General features: G+C 41.1%; 1 long non-coding RNA gene across 2 annotated transcripts in view; it reads left to right on the plus strand.

Moving 5' to 3' along the window:
- Window positions 1–25,762, plus strand: part of LOC136875586 (uncharacterized) — a 56,517-nt gene extending 30,755 nt beyond the window's left edge. The window contains exons 3-4 of one of the 2 annotated variants that reach the window (XR_010860480.2): window positions 3,284–3,411; window positions 25,542–25,758. This is a non-coding gene — a long non-coding RNA (uncharacterized lncRNA). Of the gene's footprint in view, window positions 1–3,283; window positions 3,412–25,541 lie in introns of both variants that reach the window. The other variant, XR_010860481.2, reaches the window with a different exon arrangement.
- The last annotated feature ends 133 nt before the right edge of the window (window positions 25,763–25,895 follow it).

Below are 25,895 nucleotides of genomic sequence, written 5' to 3' on the forward strand. Positions count from 1 at the left end.
CAAATAGATTGTGACCGCGCAGTAGGCAATGGGGCCTGCAATTATAATGTAAACTTCCCAACTCGATTGTGAATCGCAGTAGGGAAGTGAGCCTGTCGTTATCATCACAAATCCGTAACAAGCACTTTACACTGGAAACAACGTATGGGGACCTCTGCATATTGTTTCTCGGATAACGCTAAGAGACATGCTATTTTAAAACAATCTTATTTACTGCATGTACAGTATTTACTTCAATATTCGTATACAATGCAGAATACCGTAGCGAAGCACGGGTACATTTGCTAGTCATCTATATAGCTAATAATTCACTATTTCTTCATTTAGCAGTCTATCCTTTTCATTATGAAATAATTATGTATGCCTAGTCAGTTGTTGAATGCTTTGGAAACTTTAAGTGCATTACAAAATAACAAATAGAAAAAAGCAAACCTACACAGAAAATATTTTTGCAAAACAAAACGTCTGCTTCACGGGCATGCGTTTAAAATTCTCAGAGGGCTGGGTGATTTGACAATGCAAGACCAACACAGTGAAGGGAAATTTCCAAAGCATTCAGTAAATCCAGCACAATATAACATTGAGCTTGTATTTTATTTTCACCTAGGGGTGCTAAGGGCGTCTTATCTGCGTAGTATATGCTTCAAATATCCACATATTTTTCAGTGACAAGGAAAATATACACTGACTGACAGAGCAAATGCAACACCAAGAAGGAGTGGTCAGAACTTTATGCCAATTGCAGGGTAGACTGACGTCACTGAGGTATGCTCATGATGTGAAATGCGCCGCTGTGCTGCGCACGTAGCGAACGATAAATGGGACACGGCGTTGGCGAATGGCCCACTTCGTACCGTGATTTCTCAGCCGACAGTCATTGTAGAACGTGTTGTCGTGTGCCACAGGACACGTGTATAGCTAAGAATGCCAGGCCGCCGTCAACGGAGGCATTTCCAGCAGACAGACGACTTTACGAGGGGTATGGTGATCGGGCTGAGAAGGGCAGGTTGGTCGCTTCGTCAAATCGCAGCCGATACCCATAGGGATGTGTCCACGGTGCAGCGCCTGTGGCGAAGATGGTTGGCGCAGGGACATGTGGCACGTGCGAGGGGTCCAGGCGCAGCCCGAGTGACATCAGCACACGAGGATCAGCGCATCCGCCGCCAAGCTGTGGCAGCCCCGCACGCCACGTCAACCGCCATTCTTCAGCATGTGCAAGACACCCTGGCTGTTCCAATATCGACCAGAACAATTTCCTGTCGATTGGTTGAAGGAGGCCTGCACTCCCGGCGTCCGCTCAGAAGACTACCATTGACTCCACAGCATAGACGTGCACGCCTGGCATGGTGCCGGGCTAGAGCGACTTGGATGAGGGAATGGCGGAACGTCGTGTTCTCCAATGACTCACGCTTCTGTTCTGTCAGTGATAGTCACCGCAGACGAGTGTGGCGTCGGCGTGGAGAAAGGTCAAATCCGGCAGTAACTGTGGAGCGCCCTACCGCTAGACAACGCGGCATCATGGTTTGGGGCGCTATTGCGTATGATTCCACGTCACCTCTAGTGCGTATTCAAGGCACGTTAAATGCCCACCGCTACGTGCAGCATGTGCTGCGGCCGGTGGCACTCCCGTACCTTCAGTGGCTGCCCAATGCTCTGTTTCAGCAGGATAATGCCCGCCCACACACTGCTCGCATCTCCCAACAGGCTCTACGAGGTGTACAGATGCTTCCGTGGCCAGCGTACTCTTCTGGATCTCTTACCAATCGAACACGTGTGGAATCTCATTGGACGCCGTTTGCAAACTCTGCCCCAGCCTCGTACGGACGACCAACTGTGGCAAATGGTTGACAGAGAATGGAGAACCATCCCTCAGGACACCATCCGCACTCTTATTGACTCTGTACCTTGACGTGTTTCTGCGTGCATCGCCGCTCGCGGTGGTCCTACATCCTACTGAGTCGATGCCGTGTGCATTGTGTAACCTGCATATCGGTTTGAAATAAACATCAATTATTCGTCCGTGCCGTCTCTGTTTTTTCCCCAACTTTCATCCCTTTCGAACCACTCCTTCTTGGTGTTGCATTTGCTCTGTCAGTCAGTGTATTTTTAAAAAGAGAACTTAAATACTGTATCTACATGAGTAATAATATTCAAGGGCTCATTCTTTGGAGTTACTTCCAAATCTCAGTTATAAACAAAGATTGTCAGTTGGAACACATTTACGTGTGCAATGAGTTCATAAGTACACTGGTCAACCCTTGTACTTGCTTTCCTCTTCACGCTGTTCATGACTCGTTTTACCCACTTGATGAGCACACGACTACAATGCCAGCACAAACCATTTGACATAAGGCAAGTATATAAGCACAGAACGAACACGGAGACAGGCAAGTTGAATCTGTGCGGGTAGGGGTTTGAACAGGTTTGGAGAAATGAGTATCGCTCTGCCTGGCGAGTTTTCAGCAGGTACAGGGAGCTGGTTTCTTATCTCTATTGGACAGTTATCCAACATATGCTGCACAGCACAGAATTCTCACTTTCAGTGGTATCCTGTTCCAAATACATTTCGTTGATTACTGTTTAACCAGGGACCTTTATTGTGTATGACATGTCACACTAATATGCACATACTGTATGTCTTTCCAGCTGTTAATCCATTGCCTCAATTCTGTTTTACAATTCTTTCATAACTGAACTGTACTTGGAAAACAGTCATGGTGTACCAATCAAATTTCAATACTGATATACAGTACAAGTTTCACTCTGGATCGTATGAAAGAAAGACATATATATGCCTTACACTTGTAAAAAGTCACAATTGTTTGCATATATTCCAAGCAGTCGTCTGTATAAGGGCATACTGAAGCTGAAGTGCAATGCGGTTTGATCTCAAAATAAGCCACTAGTGGTGCATTATTAGTCAGCTGACAAACTGTACAAGTAAGACAATATAAGACTGGAAGTAGTAGTGCATTGCCAGTGTCTTTGTAATATGAAAAATGGAAATCCTCAATTCCAATTCATTCTGTGTCAGACTGCTGAATTTTTGCACCATAAAGGAATTATTTGATATACCAGAAAATCTATGCTCAAACATCGCCAGACTGAGTAGGTACTATTAGATGGCTAATCTCAAGTGTGTTGATATATTAATTTTTTTTTTTACATTATGTTTATATGCATAACAAAATTCTAATAATTCCATCATTAAAATTACATGTGTCTTGAACAGTTGCTCTTCATAGATTGATGTGTATCTGATAGAAATATATTCTTTACATAGCTTTTCTGACTACTTCTGGAATCAATGAAGTATGCTGCCAGGAATGTTTTATTGCCAGTTGCTCACTTCTCGTGAAGTCAACATCCAAGAACATGCTCACACAACTGCTGTGTATATTGTCTGTTAAGGTAAGTGTTCTATATATATGCCAGGAATTGCTTTTAACGTATGATGATGATGATGATGATGATGATGATGATGATGATGATGATACATATTTAGACATTTTTGACATCTTGATGAGTGAACAAGTATTTATGATTTCTTTTCTTTCTTTTTTCTTTCTTTCTTTCTTTCTTTTTTTATTTTTATTTTTACAATTTGCTTTACGTTGCACTGACACAGATAGGTCTTATGGTGACGATGGGATAGGAAAGGCCTAGGAGTGGGAAGGAAGCGGCTGTGGCTTAAATTAAGGTACAGCCCCAATATTTGCCTGGTGTGAAATAGAAAACCTTCTTCAGGGCTGCCAACAGTGAGGTTCAAACTCACTATCTCTCGGGTGTAGGCTCACAGCTGCGTGCCCCTAACTGCATGGACAACTCGCATGGTGAATAAGGAATTAGCATGCTAGAGTTATACATGACTATTGCTATTGTTGTCCTAATCTCAAGACCCCCATATTTATATGGTATCTGAAACATGGAGACATGACTTCATTAATTAAGTCTGGCATACTTTCACTCAGTTGTCATGCCCCCTTCCCCCTCTCTCTCTCTCTCTCTCTCTCTCTCTCAAAGTCTTTCTTAGACTATGACATACCATACCTTTGTGATATTCTGTGGTGTGCATTTAATTAATACTGCTGTGACATTTCACACCACCGAGCGAGTTGGCCGTGCGGATAGGGGCGCGCAGCTGTGAGCTTGCATTCGGGAGATAGTGGATTTGAACTCCACTGTCAGCAGCCCTAGAGATGGTTTTCTGTGGTTTCCCATTTTCAAACCAGCCATGGCTGTTTTCTCCCCACTTCTAGACCTTTCCTATCCCGCCGTTGCCGTAAGACTTATCTGTGTCAATTGTAAAAGAACAACAACCATTTCACACCATCTTTGATTGGAGTGTTTATTTAATAATTGAAGGTTAATGTTAAATGAAAAACTGACATGCTTAGTTTGGATTCAGTTGTGCTTCATTCCAACTCTGAAGAGTTACATTTATAATATAATGTACTTATCACATGATAGTTTTTGGAATACCATAAGGTGCATTTCCATAATGAAGGAGGTATGGGTAATCTCTTTGAATTGCAGGCAGAAGACAGATCTTTTGATCCATGGACCACACTGGTCAAGGAACTCGTTGGCTGAATGATCAGTGTACTGGTCTTCGGTTCAGAGGGTCCCGGGTTCGATTCCCGGCTGGGTTGGGGATTTTAACCTTCATTGGTTAATTCCAGTGACTCGAGGGCTGGGTGTTTGTGCTGTCCCCAACATCCCTGCAACTCGCACACCACATATAACACTATCCTCCACTACAATATGTCGTAGGACAGGTATCCTAATTATGATAAAACCTTCAATACTCGTATTTTGAAGTTTTATGATGAGCCGAAAGTTTTATGTTATTATATTTATGTTTCGTGTCCATGGACGTATAACGTGCGGACGTACGGACACACAGACTTCCAATATGGCATCAGGGAACAGCACCATTAGATCTCTGATGTAAAACATGTATAAATTCTCTATGTAGATTGTTTTAGAGAGCGATTGTTCGTTTTGTATTCTGAGAGAGGCACTGAATGTTTTCTTCTTCTGACAGGATAAGTTCGTAGCGATAATAAAGTTGTTTTTTTAGAATACGTAAAAGTGTTCTCGTGTGATATTTTTATTGCGTAAAATAGAAAATCGTATATAGAGAACGACAAATTGGCGACCGTGACAGGACTTTCGAAGTTTAATGATGAAGATTGATCAAATGACCATCGTGATTTTACGAAAGGCGCTGATATCCCGAGGGTTACCGACGGCTGGGAGCAAGTCGGAACTACAAGAGAGACTACGCCAGGATCTGATAGAAAATGAAGAAGACCCAGGTAGCTTCGATTTTGAAGTCATTTCGGAGAAGGAAGCCAACGACCGGATGCTTACACAACTAACTACTTTGATCGGGACACAATCTGAAAAACTCGAAGGGAAAATCGAGACTCAGGCTCAAGAGATAAAAGGCCGAATCGATTCCTTGGTAAGAGATCTGAAAGAAGATATTACAAAAATTAATGTTAAAATCAACAACGTAGAATTAGATGTAAACAAAGTAGTAAATGAAATGCATACCTTGGAAAACAAAGTCGAAGAAAAGATTGGCGAAATCGAGCGGGAATCCAACCAGTTTAAAACCGAAGTAGGCCAGAAACTTACGAAGTTTGAATCTGAGGTTAAGAGAAAAATTTCAACCCTGGAAGAAAACATTTCCGTAGGCAATGGTCAACCTAACAGAGGTAAGGACCTTTCCCTTAGGATACCGGTCGATCCCAGGGTAATCAGAGATAGCCTACCAGAATTTCATGGGAGATTGGAAGAGTGTCCTAAAGTATTCTTAAAGACATCAGAATCTCTACTGGGTAGGACGAATATACCTACGGAGATATACTTACAGCTTGTCAGTCAACAACTAAAAGCATCAGCAGGGACTTGGTGGCAGAATATAAAAGGGCTCAGCCTCGACTGGGAGGAATTTAAGAAGGAATTCGTCCAGAGATTTGACTCAGAGTTTGTTCAAGCGTCGGTCCAAAAGAAGTTCCTTACTGAAACACAACCCAGTGGGATGAGAGCAGGAGCTTTCATAATTCAAAAACTCCAACTGTTTAAACGAGTCCATGAAAAAGAAAATATTGACACGAGCGTTCCTTATATAATCGAGCTGCTACATGATAAGGTACGATCACTTGTTAAAGTGGCACAACCAAGAACTTTTGAAGAGCTCCGTCACATCGTAGCAAAACTGGACGAGGAAACCAGTTACCATTCCTCGAGAACGAAAATCTCAACAGCGGAGACACCCAAGAAATGTTACCGTTGCGGGCAGATCGGACATTTTAAGGGACAATGTCCGGAAAACCGTCCGAGCTGGGGGAAGGAGGGTTCCGGAATGAAGCAGCCCCAGATACATGACACCTGGCTGGAAGGTAAATATATTGGTCAAATTTGTAGTGATGAGCCTAGTTCACCCCACCCGGCTATTAATTTGACGATTGATGATAAGCCGGTAATCGCTATCCTTGACACTCAAGCTTCACACTCGTTTGTGAGCATGAATGTGGCTAAATTTTTAGAACCTATGCGTCCTGATAAGGTGGAAACAGTCAGAGGGGCAGTTCGTCACACACATTATCAGATTGATGGTTGTACTTTCCTTCGAGCCAAATGCTCCCCTGAAGTCATAGACATACCAGTAAAGGTTATCAAGGATTTGATACCTGACATAATCTTAGGACATGACTTCTTAACTAAATATGGGGTAGTGATAGATTACACAGCTAATGAAATATTCCTTGGTAATAGGAAAAGATGTAGACTGGCATGGGTTGAAAATAAAGCTCTCGAGTCACAAACAGTAGAACCCAAGGTATGGGCGGAACTGAAAACAGGACCGTTGAAGGTGGAGGAGAAGGAATATCTTGAGAAATTACTGAATAAGTTCCCGGAGGTCATCACTGATAAAATCGGGTTTACTACAACGGTAAAACATAAAATAACATGCAAGGATAATACACCAGTCAAACAAAGGCCCTACCCACTGAACCCAGATAAGCGAAAATTTGTAATAAGGAAGGTCAAGGAAATGGAGAACCAAGGTTTAATTGAGCCTTCGGTATCAAGATGGGCTTCTCCGATAGTATTACCTAAGAAAAAAGTGGGGATTACCGACTGTGTGTAGATTTACGTCAAGTTAATAACAAGACTATATCAGATGCTTACCCCATGCCGGATCTACGCCACCTGATAAAGCAAGTTAGTGGGGCAAAAGTCTTCAGTACCCTCGATTTGAACTCTGGCTACTGGCAAGTCGAAGTCGAAGAAGAATCTCGACCGATGACTGCTTTTTCTACCCCAAGAGGACTTTATCAATTCAGAGTCATGCCATTTGGTCTTAAGAATGTCCGGCCACCTTTATGTGTCTGATGGACGAAGTCTTATCAGGATACACAGGGGAATTCTGTCAGGTCTATTTGGATGACATCCTCGTATATAGCAAGACATTTTCGGACCATTTGGAACACCTAGCTAGAATATTAGAAAGACTGAAGATCCACGGACTTACTTGTCAAGTCAAGAAGTGTCAATTCGCATCAAACTCGGTTGAGTACTTAGGTCATGTAGTGACGGACAGGGGATCAGAGAGACAAATTGAGAAGAATAGGGCCATTCAAGAACAAGAAAGACCTCGAACGAAACGCCAAGTACGTCAATTTTTAGGCCTCTGCGGGTGGTACAGTAGTTTTGTACCGCACTTTGAGACGAAAGCTGCTCCGTTAACTGACCTCCTCAACAAGAACATACTATTTAAATGGACTCAGAGGGAAGAAACAGCCTTCCAGGAGATAAAAAGAGCTATTTGTGATGCTCCAAATCTAGCCTATCTGGATACAAACCGGGAAGTCTGCTTACAGACGGATGCGAGTGACGTCGGTCTTGGGGCTGTACTGTTTCATGAGAAAGAAGGAGGAAGCAAGGATATAATTGAGTATGCCAGTAGGAAACTTTCTGCTTCCGAAAGAAACTATTGTACAGCCGAGAAGGAAGCATTAGCAGTGGTGTGGGCTGTCGGGAAGTTTAGAGGTTACCTAGAGGGAAGGAAGTTCAGGCTATTTACGGATAACTCTTCACTTCAGTGGTTGAACCAAGTATCTGGATCGAAGTCCAAACTCATGCGATGGGCCTTGATCCTTGCCGACTTTGACTTCGAGATTTGTCACGTGCCTGGGGTGACCAATCAAGCGGCGGATAGCCTATCAAGAAATCCTGAGGACGGGCAGGTATCAGCGACGAATTTATTAGAGAGAGAGATCCCTCTGCCAACTAAGAGGCCTCAAACCGATCATGTGCTTCTTGCTATCCATCGAAGGAATAATGAGATCGATTTGGAATTAATAAGGAAATGGCAAACTGAGGACATGTCCTGTAACCGAATGAAATCCTGGATCAGCAAACGCAGCACTAATCGTCAATCTGTCCCAGTCCAGTTTAAGATGTGCTATAAGAACTTCCGACTCGAAGACGGCATACTCAAATACATTTCACATCTGCCTGGATCTTCCCCGGTCATCGTCATCCCGAAGTCGCAAACCACGAGGATTCTGAATAAATATCATGATGATCCAGAAGCAGGGCTTCCTGGTCAAGAGGAAACATATTCTTCGATTCGGCGACGTTTCTTCTGGATACACATGCGTCAAGAAATTAAGAGCTACGTCCAAGCATGTGTTATCTGTGCTCGCACTAAGGCGAACAATCAGAAGGCGAGTACCAGCATGAGAGGACGACGACCCCATCAACCTTGGGAGGTACTCGCTATTGACCTTATGGGACCCTACCCTAGGACATCTCGGGGAAAAACGGGAATAGTCATGGTGACTGACCTATTCACCAGATGGGTGGAAGCATTCGCCATCCCCGAAGCTACATCGGGACGAATCATACACCTCTTAAGGACAGAAGTCTTCAGTCATTATGGATATCCTCGGTGTATACTCACAGACAATGGTAGTCAATTCACTTCGAGACAGTGGTTGCAAACTTTGTTAAAATGGGGAATCGAACACTGGACGACACCAGTCTACCACCCACAAGCGAATCCAACCGAACGGAGAAATCAGGAGCTGAAGAAGATGTTCCGAATTCACTTGGTTGACAAAGAACATACCAAGTGGGACCAACAGCTACATGAGTCCCTTTTGGCCATCAGACAGTGGATTAATCGCGTCACAGGTTTCTCGCCCGCAGAACTTTTTCTTGGACGTCCAATTAAGAGAACCGGTGACTGGGACTTCATACATAGACGAGAGGAGGAACCGGAGGGTCTTGATACATGGTATGTACATAACCAGCAGCGAATACAACAGGCACATAGCCAAGCCGAACAGCGTTCCAGGAGAGAAGCCGAGAACAACGATACACCGGAAGAAACGGAGCTCAGACCGGGAACACTAGTTCTTCGTCGAAACCATCCCCTCAGCAACAAGCCTCAAAAGTTCCACGCTGGGATGGCCCCAAAATGGCTCGGACCTTTTGAGGTGGAGAAAAAGTTGGGAAATGGTGTGTATCTTCTGAAAACTATGCCGCCGACGAAGGTGCATACGTCAGAATTAAAGGTATTGCCTCAAACCCTAACAGAAGGCGGAGGGACCGGCGAGCGGGAACTCTCTAAAGGACCCCAGAAGGACACGAACTCCAGAGAGGATCAACATGTGTCGGTACCGACCTTGGAGGATGAGAGAACTGAAGACATGGAGATCGGAATCTCTAGGTATAATTTAAGACCTAGAAACAGAAAGGTCCGGAATCAGTATTGAAGATTTTAGGGGGGGATAATTGTCGTAGGACAGGTATCCTAATTATGATAAAACCTTCAATACTCGTATTTTGAAGTTTTATGATGAACCGAAAGTATTATGTTATTATATTTATGTTTCGTGTCCATGGACGTATAACGTGCGGACGTATGGACACACAGACTTCCAATATGGCGTCAGGGAACAGCACCATTAGATCTCTGATGTAAAACATGTATAAATTCTCTATGTAGATTGTTTTAGAGAGCGATTGTTCGTTTTGTATTCTGAGAGAGGCACTGAATGTTTTCTTCTTCTGACAGGATAAGTTCGTAGCGATAATAAAGTTGTTTTTTTAGAATACGTAAAAGTGTTCTCGTGTGATATTTTTATTGCGTAAAATAGAAAATCGTATATAGAGAAGGACAAATAACACGCAGTTACCTGTACGTGGCAGATGCCGCCCACCCTCATCGGAGGGTCTGCCTTACAAGGGCTGCACTTGGTTAGAAACAGCCACACAAAATTAAAAAACTGGTCTAGGAAAGTAGTGTTATTCAATAGCTCCCCAACTAATAGTAATCATAACGAGTGGGGGAATGATGGCCAGGAGTCGTGCATGAAAACTGAAAAGCAGTCTATGTTGGTGTTAGACAGCTTCTGTGGTCACTTTCCTGCTGCTGTGAAACAATGAGTGAGTTTGTTAGAATATTTCTCCAGTCATCGACAGAGCACCAGTAGCATTTACTACCACGCTGTCTGGCATGTCTTAGAGAATTCCAGTATAATTAGGAGTGATATAAAATAGGAAGGATAGTCCTTTTCTGTGAAAAACGTAGTCAGTTCTCTACATATGAAACATACTGCCCAACTTTAACTTGCTTCAGATTCCTTCTCCCTTTGTCTGGGCTGGGTGTCTCAGACAGTAGAGCACTAACCTTCTGAACTCAAGATAGCTGGTTGAAGATGCTCAAATATGCCAGCCTTATGTTAGTAGATATACCAGCACATAAGAGAACGTTTGCAGGACAAAATTCTGACACCTTAGCATCTCCAAAAACTTTAAGAATAGTTAGTTTGTTAGTTAATGGGGCATAAAACCAATACATAAGTTTGTTAGTTAATGGGGCATAAAACCAATACATAATTCCATACCAGCAAATGTATCTGTGCTTCGCTACAGTATTCTACCATGTATACGGATTTCTACATAAATTACTGTACGCGCAGTGAGTAAGATATGTTAAATTTCATGGCTATCTGAGAAAAGAAACAGGGAGGACGCCATACTTTGTTTCTGATGTAAGGTGGGCATTCTGGAAGTTTGATGATAATGGCAGGCCACATTTCCTTCTGCCATTCACAATTGAGTTTGTGAGTTTCTACAAAAATGGCAGGCCCACTTGCCAACTGTCATTCACAGTAGAGATGGAGAGTTTTCATTACAAATAAAGGCCCCTTTTCCTACAGACAATCACAGTTGAGTTGGAGAGTTTTGATTATAATTGAGAAATGCAGCGCTATCTAAATGATAAAGAATCGAGGTATGACAGAAAGTCATAGGCCCAAAGTTGGAGATCTCTAAAAATTGGGCAGTGATTGTGTAATCTGTTTTGTGATTTTACTTACTGTTTAGCCACCAATTAATCTGAAATGAAGGTCAGCACCGTCATTAAATTGCATCCGTATTTTGATATTTTCTGGGGCCAAAAAGTTGTAGCCTACATTTGAACAGCTTGGAATTTTTCCTCATAAGAAAGAGTGTCCAGGTTTTGGGATTAGCACTTACATACATATGGATGGCAAGAAGTTAATACATCATACATATCTTTATTACCCACACTAGAATACACCATCGGCTTTACAGGTAATAAAGACAGACAGAGCGAAACCCAAAAACAAAAAGAACAAACAAACAAACACTAGGCACTACATCTCTCCTAAAACTACTTAGCTAAATTATTTACCTCTAAATCTACTCAGTGTCCTCCCACACGCACACGGATAGCCGGCAAACATGCAGGAAGCACTGCACTACAAATTACCCTATTTCCCTATTCCCCTATTCCTACCAACCACCTAGAAAAAAAAAAAGAATAGTAGACTGGTCTCTGCGTCAGCCCTGGTATGGAATACATGCCCACCAACCCGTTGATCGCAGGGACCAGCCTCGCCACGTGAGAACTGATCTTATTTCTCACCTACACCTGCTGACAATGTATTCCTTACCTACCATGTGTGACAAGCCAGCTTGGCGGAAACCAGACCCATCACATGGCTTGTCACACACTTCCGCTATATACGTCACACCTTCTCTGTTCATTGTCAGCTCACTACCTTCCCTCTTCTTTTTCTTTTCTTGCCGTGCAGACATGCTAAAGCCTAGCTTCTTTGGGTTGGGTCAAGCCCCAACCCCTCCCTCTTCCCTTGATACGCCACCTTCTCCTCTCTCGCACTATTCCCGCCCACTACATCTCACCTTCTTGAACTTAAGACTTAAACATCAACAATTCTTTTTTTTTCACTTACACAGAAACAGACAGTTTCTATTCCAAGTCCATCAGTTCACTCAGTCTTCACAATCTACAACACCACACTTGCCTCAAACTGTTAGACTTAATGTTTATACTTCCAACATTTTCTCCTTAACTACAGTCCCCCTTAATCTATCTAAATTACTATTACACACACCATCTTAATCCTCCCTCCTCACACAAATACTTTTTTTTTTTTTTTTTTTTTTTTTTACACCTCATATACACACAAACAAATAGTACTCCATTCCAAGTTCATTAGTTCGCTCAGCCATCTCACTACTTTTTTAAAAAAAAATTTTATACCTAAGCTTCATTACAACCATCCACGGTAAACTTAAACTATATAACAGCTTCTTAAATTTACACTACCCTCAAGCCAACTCAACCTCCCCTATTCTCAACTCTTACCTAATTTTCTCAGTCTTTCCCTTGTTACCAACTCTTCTCTTAAACACCTCTGCTGTCATATTCCTCAAGTCATTAATCTATCACCTCCTCCCATCCTACTACTTCCCTATCTACTTCCCAACACCCTGCCCCAGGCGGATCACCTTTTCCACAGGGCAAGGTGCTCACCCCATTTCCCCTAACACTACAGCCCCGTTTTCTGATATCATCCCCTTCCCGCATCTGCTCAGGGCGGATATCCATTCCTCTGAGCAGAATGCCCTCCCCCTTCCTCCCTCAGCAAGAACCACATTATCTGCACATCCCCTGTTACTCCCTCAATTTCTTTATAAATCTAGCTCTGGCCACATTTAAGAATTTCGCTATATTCGTTCCTTTCTCCCACTCTCTACATAACCAAGATGTCATCTTATAACTTTCCCCTATCAAATCCAGCTCCTTCTTACTTAGTAGTTTAATCTTTATCTCCTCCAAAGCTTGGCATTGATTAAAAATATGCAGATCCTCCCACATCCCTCCACATAACACACATCTATCACTATTCTCACTGCCTATCCATCCCCTGTTCCTCGGAACCCCCAATATCCACCAATACAAACCTCTCTTATCCCTTCTACCCTCAAACTCTGTTTTCGGATTTATTACTTCCACCAATTTATTTAATACTGATAAAGAGACTCTCTCTCTACATTCCCTTATTAAGCTCTGTCTTTCAATATCTAGTAGTCTTCCCTTTATCCTTTCCCATACCCATTTATTCCTCCCCCCCCCCCCCCCAGGCCTCTCCATATTCCCCCAAACCAACCTGTTGTAACCATTTTTTGCACTTATTCACCCAGTAACCTTCATTCGTCATACCTTTCTGAAAATTAAAGGTTCTTGTACTAATGCCCCGCCCTTCCCTTCCTCCAATCTAATCCAATACTTAAACACCCTCTTAGCTATTTCAACCTCTATCGATTCTTTACAGACTAATCTGGCACCGGCATTGGCTGTACAGTTCGGTAGGTCCATCATAATCTTACTAAATTTCGCCACCACCTGGTTTAGTTCACCCCTGCCCTCCTCCATTCCCCATACTTCGACCCCAAATAGCACTTTGCCCATTACCAGTGATTTGAACACCGTTTTCTGAATTTCGTATTTAACATCTGGGATTTCTTCTCTAAAACCCCCACTACCGCAAGTGCTCCTCTACCTTTGAATTTTGCGTTCCTACACTGATTTTTCCAAGAACCATTCTTACTAATTATTACACCTAGATACTCCATTTTTCCTCCTGGTCTAATATTTTCCTGGTCTAGCCTCCAAACTTCCTTATTCTTTCTCCCACCCCTTTTCCTACATACCATTATCTGAGTCTTCCTTGCATTTACTTTGAGAGACCACTTCCTAGTATACTCAACTACCTTGTCCAACCCTTTTTGCAATCCACTTTCTGTCAACACCAAAATCAATAGGTCATCCGCAAATAACAACCCCGGAACCTCCATTTTTCCTATCCAAGGGCACTGCCAAGCCTCTCCACCATGACCCTCTAAAATATTATTTATAAATAATATAAATAATATCGGAGATAGTTTACACCCCTGTCTCACCCCACTCTTCGATTCAAAATACTTACTCAACTTTCCATCCTGGAATTTAATCATCACAAACACTTCCTCATAAATTGTCTGTATTGCCACCCTCATTTTTTTTGACATTCCAACCTCCCTTAGTCTCAAAAATAGCGCCTCCTTACTGACCGTATCGAAGGCTTTTTCTAAATCAATCGCTGCTACATATAATTTACGCCCTGCTATCCTCACATACTTTGTAATCAAAGTGTCCAGAATCCAAACATTATCGACTGTGTACCTTCCTTTCCTAAATCCATTTTGGAACTCAGATATCCTACCGCACTGTTCCGCCCAACTTGTTATCCTATTCGCCAAAACCCCTGTGTACACCTTCGACAACGAGTCTAGGAGTGTAATTCCTCTATAGTTGTTAGGATCGCTCCTAGCTCCTTTATTTTTATAAATAGGGCATAATACCCCCTTTCTCCATTCTCTAGGAAATTTCCCCTTTTCCAGCAACCTATTAAAGAACTTCACGATCCCCCTCAACATCGATTCATTTGCCCTAACCTCCTTCCAAATAATATTGGGAATATCGTTCACACCTCCTGCAGTCTTGGGTCTAGCATTTTTTAATACTCTAATTACCTCCTGGCTTGTTATCTCCCCATCCAAAATTGTAATGCCTACCTCCAATTCACTTCCTATATATGACTTGTCTAATTCTCTACCCAATTTCCCCTCCCCTTCTAAAAGCCTTTTAAAATGCCTAAGCCACTCGTTTTCTTCTATTTTATCCCCCTTCCCCACCGGTTTCGTTCTTCTGATCTTGTTTATTACCTCCCATATCCTCTCAAATTTCTTCTCTCTACAATATCTATTTATTTTATTAGCTTCCGCCTCCTTCCATCCTCTTTTCTTCTCATTCAATACCTCCTTATATTCCCTTCTCAATTTACAATATTCCTTCCTCTTTTCTTGCTCACCCTCCTTCCTAAACTCCGCTAGGGCTCTCATTACAACCTCACGTTTTCTCCTGCATTCTTCATCAAACCATCCATTCATTTTATTCTTTTTTCCCTCTACTCTCCTCCTTACTTTCTTTCCCACCCTCCATACAGGGAGTTCTATTAATTTTACCACGCTATCCATGTCGTTCTCTTCTGCCGCCCTTTCAATTCCTACCCTTAATATATCTCCCTCCTCTTTCAAATGCCGTCCCAATTTCTCTTTAGTATTGTCATCCTATAGATACTTCCATCCTCCATTCCTATATCTCTCCCTACTTTCCTCCATCTTTCCCTTCTCATCCGCAACCAAAGTTCTCAATTTTATTTTGATAGGCATATGTTCCGTTAACCCACATTCTAACACCTCAAAACTTATTATTCTCCTTAACGCTATCTCTGAGCTTATTCCTATATCCACTACACTTCCTCCATTTGTTGTAATATACGTCAACTCTCCCACACTATCCCCCTTCATCCACCCATTTAAAATAAATAAATGTTCTATAGCACACAGCTCTAATAACCTTTCTCCATAACTATTTACAACATTATCCTTACCCTTCCTTTGCAGTTCCCCTTCTACTTTTACTTCTTTCCCGTACACCGGTACCCTATTGCTCACTCTCGCATTCCAATCCCCCAATAAGATCATCCCATCTTCTACATATATCCCTTTAATTGTATTTATTTCTTCAATCAATTCGTCAAAAAAATATTTATTAGCATAAACTGAATCGCTCGGATGGTTATACAGCAGTGCCAGACAAATTGCTTCCGTTGCCCCCTTCCCCATTTTTACTCTCAGCCACACTACCCCTTCTACTCCAGTCTGTAACGTCTCCACCCATTCCGCTACCTCATTTCTTATTAAAACTACTATGCCCCCTGGGTTTCGGCCTCTCTTCCCTATTTTTTTTCTTAATACGTTAACTACTCTATAACCGTCTCATGTAATTTCAACCCCTTTCCCTAACTACGTCTCTACTAGCGCAATTATCTAAAAATCTTTCACTAGATCCACAATTTCCCTATTCCCTAACTTCCCCATCAACCCCTCAATATTCAGCACCCCTATCGCCATCTCTAGTTATTTATTTCCTCCCCCTCCCTCTCTATCCTTCTGCGTTTCACCACTTCCCCCCTTACTTCTCGTAATTCTTCCTTTTGGCTCCACCACGTCACTCTCCCCTTCCCTCCCTTTCTTCTCCCCCCCAATCTTCCCCTTTTCCGTGCCAGAGCCTTTTTTCCCACCCCATAGATCTTTTAAACTTAACGATCTCGCCTTATTCAACGCCTGTTTTCTCTCCAGGTTTCTTTCTGCATTTCTCTTATTCGGGGAGGTTGAGTCACTACCCTGACTGCTTTCCCTTCCCGTCACCTCTTCACTACCTGTATCCACTTCACTTCGGTCTAGTGTCCTACTTGTTGATTCACTCCTTCCTGGGTTGTTCCGACTCACCAAGGACTCTGCTGTCTCCGCCACCTGACCGCTGACACCGCAGTCCCGTCTTCTCTCTTCCTTCTCCATACTGATGTCGCCCTGCTCTCGATTTCTGCAACTCATTTCCTCCTCACATTTCTCCATCCTCAGCAGTTCCTCCTGAGTCCACGATCGCGACCAATTTCTGCCTGAAATTACCAGACACCTCCCCACAATCTTGGTTCGCAATCCCTGAGCTCTAGCCCGCCAAATATGCCGCTTATAGACATCCAACCGCATCCTGTCTTCTTTCTCTGTCTCAGCTTTCAAATAAATGTTCGATCCTTTTAGATTTCCAGCATTCCTAAGAATTATATCTGATATCAGGGTTGAAATTAGCCTTAACTTCACCAGCCTATGACCCTTGTTTCTTCCTACTCTATATATATCATCTATATCAACTTCAGAAAAGTTTATCTTCATTTTGTTCGAAACTATGTCCACCACTTTCAATACTAATTCCACTTTTGATTCTGTTCCTTCCTCAGGTACACCATACACAAACACATTTTTTCTTGCTGATTCGCTCCTCGCTAACCTCACTTCTCTCTTCATTGCTGTCAATTCCTCTTCCAGTACCACCACCTTCTTTTTCAAGCTCCCCAACTCATCTTCTATCTCCACTACCTTACCATTTAGCCCACCAATTTCTTCTTTTATAAAATTTTTTAAGCCCTTCATCTCCTGCGTTTGGTTTGCCTGGTGTTCCTGCATCATTTCCTTTATTTCATCTCCTTTACTCGCTTCCTTCACCACTCTCTTGATCTCTTCAAGTTCCTCCCATCCGAACGGTCCCTGGTTTGGCCCCGGGTTCATTTCTATACCTCCTACCACCAGCATTGTCGCAATCACCGCCGCACACAACATAATCTCCAACCGTCCTTTATAACCACTAATTTCTCTCCCTCTCTCAGGTCCACCTTCCTTCCAACTCCCTCTTGCACCATGCCATCTTCCAATTCTCATCCTGTATTGCTGTAGCGTTATTCCCATATTGCGCACCTCGTCTTACTCACACGTCTGCACTTCCCGATGTCTCGCTCGTGACTGAGAAGTTAATACAGTTAAGAAAGTTGAAAATAATTGAAAATAGGATTATAAGTGAGGACAGTTAGATAGGAAAAATATGTAAATATGAAGTGGATGTATTGGAAAATGAAATGTCCGTTATTAAATTGTGAAGATATGCGTTACGGATATAAGAACACGGTAACAGAGGAGAAATTTAGGCACAGGGATTTTAGGTAAACAGATGAAAAGATGACTTGTGGTGTTATTACTTAAGCCTAAAGAGGCAAGGCAGAACCAAGAAATTAAAGTGGAAAACAGAAGTAGAAGAGAAATACAGTAAAAATGATAGCAAATGCCAGAAAACGCTTTACGGTGTGAAATAATGGGCTACACTCTGCAGTACTGTTCAAATATTAACAGCTCCCCTTATTGCTATTCGAGGATGATTGTAACCTCCAATGGTATACTACAAATATCCCGCAGAATAGCAGCGTGACCAGGATTTACAGGAATTATGATGAAAATGGCATTCTTTACTTCCCTGCTGACTGATAGTGGGGAATACATTGTACCAAAAGAAAAAGAGCAGGAAAATTACGAGATATGGGTGGGGCAGTAGGAGAACAAAATCAGTAATTGACTACTTTTTGGTGGAAAGGACAAATCGCAGGAATTTAATGGATGTGACAACTTTACCAGGAGAAGCATTTGATGGGTACCATAGAGTTGAGGTGGCAAAATTACGGTTGGGAAAAAATGGAGATAAAAGAGATAAGAGAAAGTAAAATAAAAGTATGGAAATTGAAAGACAAAAATGTACAGGGAGATTTTCAGGAGAGATTGAAGCAACAAATCCCAGTTACTGTATTGTAAAATATAGAAGAGGCATGGGCCAATTTTAGAAAGGCATTTGTTAGTGCAGCAGAGAGTGTTTGTGGCAGGGCATCTACAAGAGTGAAAGAAAAGGAGAGACTGTGGTGGAATGAGGAAGTGAGGAAAGTGGTGAAAGAAAGAAAGACAGCCTGGCAAGAATGAAACCGAGATCAAACAGAAGAAAGCAAAAGGAAGTATCTCAACAGCAAACGGAGATGTAAGAAGGTGGTAGGAGAAGAAGAAAAGATGTGGGAAGAATTTAAAAAATGAAAATAAAAAATAAAAATGGAAGTGGATGTAAGTGGCAGTAAAAGGATGCTGTATGGACTTATAAGAAGTAAGAGGACAGAAAGAGTTATCACAAAGCTGGTGAAAAAGAAAATGGGAAATTGTTAACACATGCAGCAGAGATAAATAGAAGATGGAAGGAGTATTTTGATAAGCTATTGAATGTGAACAACTGTACAGGGGAGATAGAAGCAATACAGTGCGAGGACTCAACAACAGAGGTGATATAACAATGCTAGAGGTGGAGTTAGTTGTACAAAAGACGAAGATTGGAAAAGCAACAGGGATGGGTGAAATCAGTGTGGAAATGCTAAAGGCTGGTGGACCTGTTGGTGTGCAATGGTTGTACCGACTATTAAAGTGTATGTGGAAACACAAATGTGTACCAGAAGACTGGAAAAAAGGGCTAATAATACCAGTGTTTTAGAAAGGGGACAAGAAAGTTTGTGGTAACTATAGAGGAATCACACTTATATTGCAGGTAGTTAAAATACTGGAAAGGATATTAGAAAGAAGAATGAGAAGAAAGATTGAAGGCGAGTTACAAGAGGAACAGTATGGCTTCAGGGGTGGAAGATATACAGTGGACCCAATCTTTAGCATGAGACAGCTGATGGAAAAGAACTGGGAATATGGAAAGGATCTGGTCATGACTTGCATAGACATAGAAAAGACATGTGATAGTGTCCCCAGAGAGAAGGTTTAGGAAACCATGGTTAAAAAGTGACTTGAAAGAAAATGTTAGAAATGGTGCAAACAATGTACAACAACTATGTTAGCAGGGTACTGACCCCAGTTGGAAAGACAGTTTGACTATAAAGTTATACTTTTACATTTTCCATTTTCACCAGATCCCTGGTATTGGAATAGTGCCTTTGCCTCTTAGAGGCCTCAGATTCTAATCCTAGCTCATCCACAGATTTCAATTTTGGTCTGAGGGTTGGAATAGCTTTTCAATTGAGGTAGTAGAGGAACTGTCTGATAAAAGAGGTGAGGAAGGCCAAATAATGTGGCTGAGGAAGTTATTACACAAAACTCCAAATCTAGTGGCTATTTGACTGAACAGCAGTAATTTTAGTAGGCCAAAGCTCATGATAAGCTATATTGACTTCTTCTTTCCCCTGAAGAACAATGGCCTAAGTAACATTGCGACTGAACTGTACTATCTTCGGCATGGTGTTTTGTCTTTCATTATTGAGGCACAGTTTTGCAAGCACTGTGGATCGATGGTGGAGTGTCTTCTTCTGGACCCCATGATTACAGGAGAACCGGCAGAGGTAGTCAAATGTTTGAAGGGCAGTAAAAGGTACATTTGACCCTCCATGCCATTTGATGTCAGCATCTAAAATATCCTTGTTTACTAAACAAAATTAATTAAAATTAAGTCATAAATTACCCAGTGGAGATCTGTTTTTCTACCGTCTCGTTGAGTAAACCAAACATCAAAATTGATACACAGGCAATGTCGATGGCATCAAATCAAAATACCTGTACATAGTACTTGAGGCCATACAGTTATATTAATGATAATGGCCTGTGGCCTCCGGAGAGGCCTGGTGCAGGTCTTTTGAGTTGACACTGTGAGGATGGGGCCGTAACTATGATGAATTCTAATGCTAAAGATGGTACAAAAGTAAAAATCCCCAACCCAGTCAGAAATTGAACCCAGGACCCCTTGGAACAAAGACCAGCAGGCTAACCATATAGAAATGGAGCAGGACATTAATAATAATAATAATAATAATAATAATAATAATAATAATAATAATAATAATAATAATAATCACGGGGGAGTATTTTCATACTTCAGCTGAATACTCAGATATGCACCGAATAATAATAATAATTTCGTGTGGCTATTTCTAGCCGAGTGCAGCCCTTGTAAGGCAGACCCGCTAATGAGTGTGGGCGGCATCTGCCATGTGTAGGTAACTGCGTTATGTGTGGTGTGTAAGTTGCAGAGATGTTGGGGACTGTACAAACACCCAGCCCCCAGGCCATTGAAATTAACCAATTAAGGTTAAAATCCCCGACCCGGCCGGGAATCAAACCCGGGACCCTCTGAACCGAAGGGCAGTACGCTGACCATTCAGCCAACGAGTATGCACCGAATGATATGTGAAGTGGATGATATAACTCCATTACTGCTTAACCACCAAGACTTAGAGCGAGAAGTAAGAACTGATTTGCAGAAGTTGGAAGCATGGCTAGCAAAACCACTACATGGGAAGCATCCCTTCTTAGTTAGACAAAATAGTGTTGATTTAGAAGCATCAAACTTTTGGCTAAATGCAGGGCAATAAGTACAGCCCTTAAACTTTACTAAAAAATGACATGATCATAATGTACTGGGACCGAACAATTATCACAGATGAGATCACTACCCACAACAGAACGGATATAGTGGTGTTAGAGAAGAAAACAAAACATGTCTCTCTGATTGACATAGCAGTTTCGAACATTGGGAACCTCCATGAAAAGTATACCAAGAAAATCAACAAGTATACACCACTGGTGGAGCATACTCAAAGACCGTGGCACTCTGAAGAGGTGATATCGTCGCCATAAGACCTATCTGTGTCGGTGCGACGTAAAGCAAAAAAAAAAGTGATAATTGTACCAATCATCCTTTCATGTACAGCTGTTATACCTAACACTCTGGTGGAAGGACTGAAGAAGTTCTACAATACAGTGCAGAAGGCGGTGGTCATTGCCATGACTGGAATTGTTCGGAAATGTATGGATTCATCTTCTGCATAAAAATGTAGTGTAAATTAAGGTTTATTGTGCTTTGATTTTCTAAAACTCTACAATTGCTTGAATATCATTACCACGAAAGTGTGCAAAATAAATAATAATAAGAATAATAATAAAAGTCAGTAAGCATTTTACAGTTATAATGCTAATAGTTGTAAAGGTCTGGAAACATCTGACTGTCATTAAGGCCTGGTGAGGATATACTACCAATAATCTCAAAATATTATTATTTTATCTGCCAGACAGGTGAAATTATTTTCATTATTTTTGTGTTGTCAGTATGGATTGGAAAATGGAAATAACGGCTTTTGTACAAACATATGAGAAATCATATAGACCTTTAAATCTCTTAAAAGGTATACCTTTCACTGTGATTTGGTTTGGGTAGATAATCCATCATCTGTATCCGATACCATACAGATAGGAGCATGAAGTATTAGAACTTGACATTTAGAACAGATTTGACTCTAAGAACATTCCACTTTGAAGTATTGTATTCTATATACTGTATTTCTGTAACATAGCTATATCTCAAGAGACTATAGATCTCTGCATATGGTAAAGACTTGTGAAGCAATTAGTCTTACATGACTTGAAAGACATTCTATTTGACAAAAGAAAATCCACCCTATATATGAGAATTGTTTCAGCTTGAAAATGAAAATCCACAGCCTGTTTCTAGTCATTCGACCAGGTCAGGAATGGAATGAGGAAGGAAATTGTGCCAGCTGCCGAAGCCTGTCACAATCCTCTGGGGCATTGATTAATGAATGATAGATGAAATGAAATGATATTGGAGAGTGTTGCTGGAATGAATTATGACAGGGAAAACCGGAGTACCTGGAGGAAAACCTGTCCCGCCTCCACTTTGTCCAGCACAAATCTCACATGGAGTGACCAGGATTTGAACCACGGAACCAGCGGTGAGAGGCCGGTGCGTTACTGCCTGAGCCACGGAGGCTAGTTTCAGCTTATTTGATGTTAATTTGCTAGTTATGACTTATAATTTTTTGGAATATGCTCTGTACAGCACAATACTATATAGTAGACTACTGTCAAAATTTAAATATAATGATGCTGTAAACTGTAAACAATGTGATGGTCTTGCTTTGTCATGTGAAGTGGCTTCCATGGAATCAGCATCGCTAACACACAGGGAAAAATGTTAATTAGAAGTACAAGCTTCATTAATATAGAACATTAAGTCTGGAGCATTGGCCAGTAAGGAAGTGCTTTCAATCCCTTTCACGTCAGAAATTTTCTGAAATTAGTTCTTTAGAATGGAGCTTACTTCCTTTCTCTCAACTCCAATACCTGTAGGACTTTATTCCTTTGGAAAGAATGTTTCATTGTGAGGTTTAGTACATAGTTGTCAGCATTTCCATGCATGTCTCATGCAGGATCAACTGCATAGGTTAATGTTGTGAAAGTAATTCTTTCTTGTTGCCATTGATGCTTTCACGGCCCGTACTTATAGACATGATACTGTATAGGCTTTGGGCTTATGCCGTGTTGAGAAAATAAGGTGAAATTCTTTACGTTTCGCAGAGAACTGTGCTCTGCGTCCTCAAAAGAAATTTCGACTTAAACAATGACTCTTTAAAATTTAGACGTTATAATAGAAGTGGAAATGGTACATTCATTTGCCACCAGATGGCTCCCAGGACGTGGCACAACGCTAGCATTCGAAGTGGAAGCTGACCGAACCATAGAATCAGTCGAAGCAGTTCACATAAACGTGTGTATGTAACATGTGACATTGACAGGTGTATGATGTAGACACAAGCCTTTCTCGTGGACAGTCGAGATTTCTTCTGACGACGCAGAGCACAGTTCTCTGCAAAACGTAAAGAATTTCACCTTATTTTCTCAACACGGCATAAGCCCAAAGCCTATACAGTATCACGTCTATAATTCTGTCTTTATAGGTTGGTATTTAAAAGTGGATAAATACCATACAGTAGATTTAGTGGCATGTCAAGCAGCTGCCTTTCCACACAAAATTATAATACATTAATATTTCTTCAATTGGTACAGATTTTAATTGTCCATGTGAATTCTGTTGAAAGAAAACTTTTTTTTTTTTTACATGACTTAATATCATGATCATAGCACCTCTTGCTCTATGTGGATTCTGAACCATAAAAATGTAAATTTCTTACATGTTTTAAAATTCCACATACATTGGCCAGGATTTGAACTATGGTTACTTGAATGAGAAACTAATGACAATGTTGCTTTGTGTGTTACCATGGTGTCTGTTTTAATGTACATACTTCAGACTTATTAGGGATGGGATGAGAAATGAAACAGGTGAACATTTTAAGCAAAATACAATTCCAGTAGTTCCAGTCATTCTTGATATTTTCCATATAACTTGGAATTCAAACTCGCTTTCCTTGTAACACTGGCAAGTAGGGATGGGAATTCTTTTTACTTGAGAGTCTCGAGGCTGGCAGTCAAAATATTGAGTAAAATTGAATAGTGCTGTGCTCTCTGTGCGAGTGCGCAAATCACAGCATGATCAAACACTTTATGACAATCATTTGACAATCATTCATTGTACTACTTACTTGCAAACCGAAATAAAATATAACAAAGCCCGATTTAGGAAATCTTCAAAAAACAGACAAAATATTATCTGCAATTAAATAAAAATTGAGTGTTGGCATTCTCTTGAATTAGTTTGCTCTTGTTTTGTTATAACAACTCATAATTTTCCAGTTTGTTTCCAAACAAAGGAATGAAGCCAGGCCGAGTGGCTCAGACGTTTGAGGTGCTGGCCTTCTGACCCCAACTTAGCAGGTTCGATCCTGGCTCAGTCCGGTGGTATTTGAAGGTGCTCAAATAGGTCAGCCTCGTGCCGATAGATTTACTGGCACGTAAAGGAACTCGTGCGGGACAGAATTCCGACACTTCGGAAAACCGCCAAAAGTAGTTAGTGGGACGTAAAAACAATAACATGATTATTAGAATAATGAAGTAGAACAGAATATTGTTTAAAATACAAATCCAGTGTCCAAAGCACAAAGGCTGCTAACTGAAGCATGATTGCCTTAAAATGTTTCATAGCTTATGATACTAATACACTGGAAAAAACTACTACAATACACTTTTATTTTTAGGTAAATTTTTAAAATATTCCTAGGCTCATGATTTTCTTTTGGAAGCCATCAGTGTGCACTAAAAATATTATGGTCTTTCTCATCCACCATAAATCAAATGTTAAAGCAAAAACAGAGTGACTGGTTCTGTGAGCTGCCTCAAGGGCTGACTGAGGTTAATCAGTCCTCCTACTGCTTTTCTTCTCCCATGCATATGTGTATGAGGTTTACTAATTTGCTTTGAATGAAAGACCATTCCACCCAATTAATTTTGTTGGCAGAGACATCAGTGTATGCTTTTGTTATCAGTATATCTTGTAATGGCAGAAGCGTACTTACCTGTTCTCGAGAGTTTCGGAAGATGCACTCTCACTTCCCATCCCTACGTACAAGTTATTAATGTGCAGGCATATATTCAGTAATGTAAAATGGTTTTCTTTTTTCAACACCATCTAAATTTATTTTATATTGTGTGGCAGTAGTGATGTTTCATGATTGATGTAGGGAAGAGAACATGGAGCTTATATAATGCAATTTTAAGCAGTGGGTGAAGATGGGCTTGATAGCCAAAATAAACTAAGTCCAAATTGTAAACAAGGTTTTTTGCACTTTTGGCTGATCAGCAATGTTATATTTTATCTATTGCATTATAGTTGCTTCTTGTTCCCTTTCCTACATTAGAAGTGGGTACTTACATAATCGCTTTTGTAATATTTTTTTCTTTTTGAACAGGAAAGTCTGTGATTCATAGGAGTTTCAACGCTGGGGCTGGACACATGAAATGAGGTGTTGGACTTAGGTGATATTTTTAAAGCAATTTTTCCACCAAAATCAAGGAAAAATCATAATTTGGCCATTACTTTCCAGAAAATTGTGGAATTTTTGCAGGTTTTATGTATTTTTTAATTGATCTTTTATAATTGTGGTATTTTTGTTTGATTAATTGAACTGTATAAAAAAAACAAAAAAAAACTAAGTCCAAAATGTGAATAAAGTTTTGATACAAGGCTTAAGAATTTTTACTTAAATAAAAATTATTTAAGAGGATTGAATATTCAGGATTATTGGAAGGTGCAATTATTACAT

Source organism: Anabrus simplex, chromosome 6 (assembly GCF_040414725.1).
Source record: "Anabrus simplex isolate iqAnaSimp1 chromosome 6, ASM4041472v1, whole genome shotgun sequence".
NCBI lineage: Eukaryota > Metazoa > Arthropoda > Insecta > Orthoptera > Tettigoniidae > Anabrus > Anabrus simplex.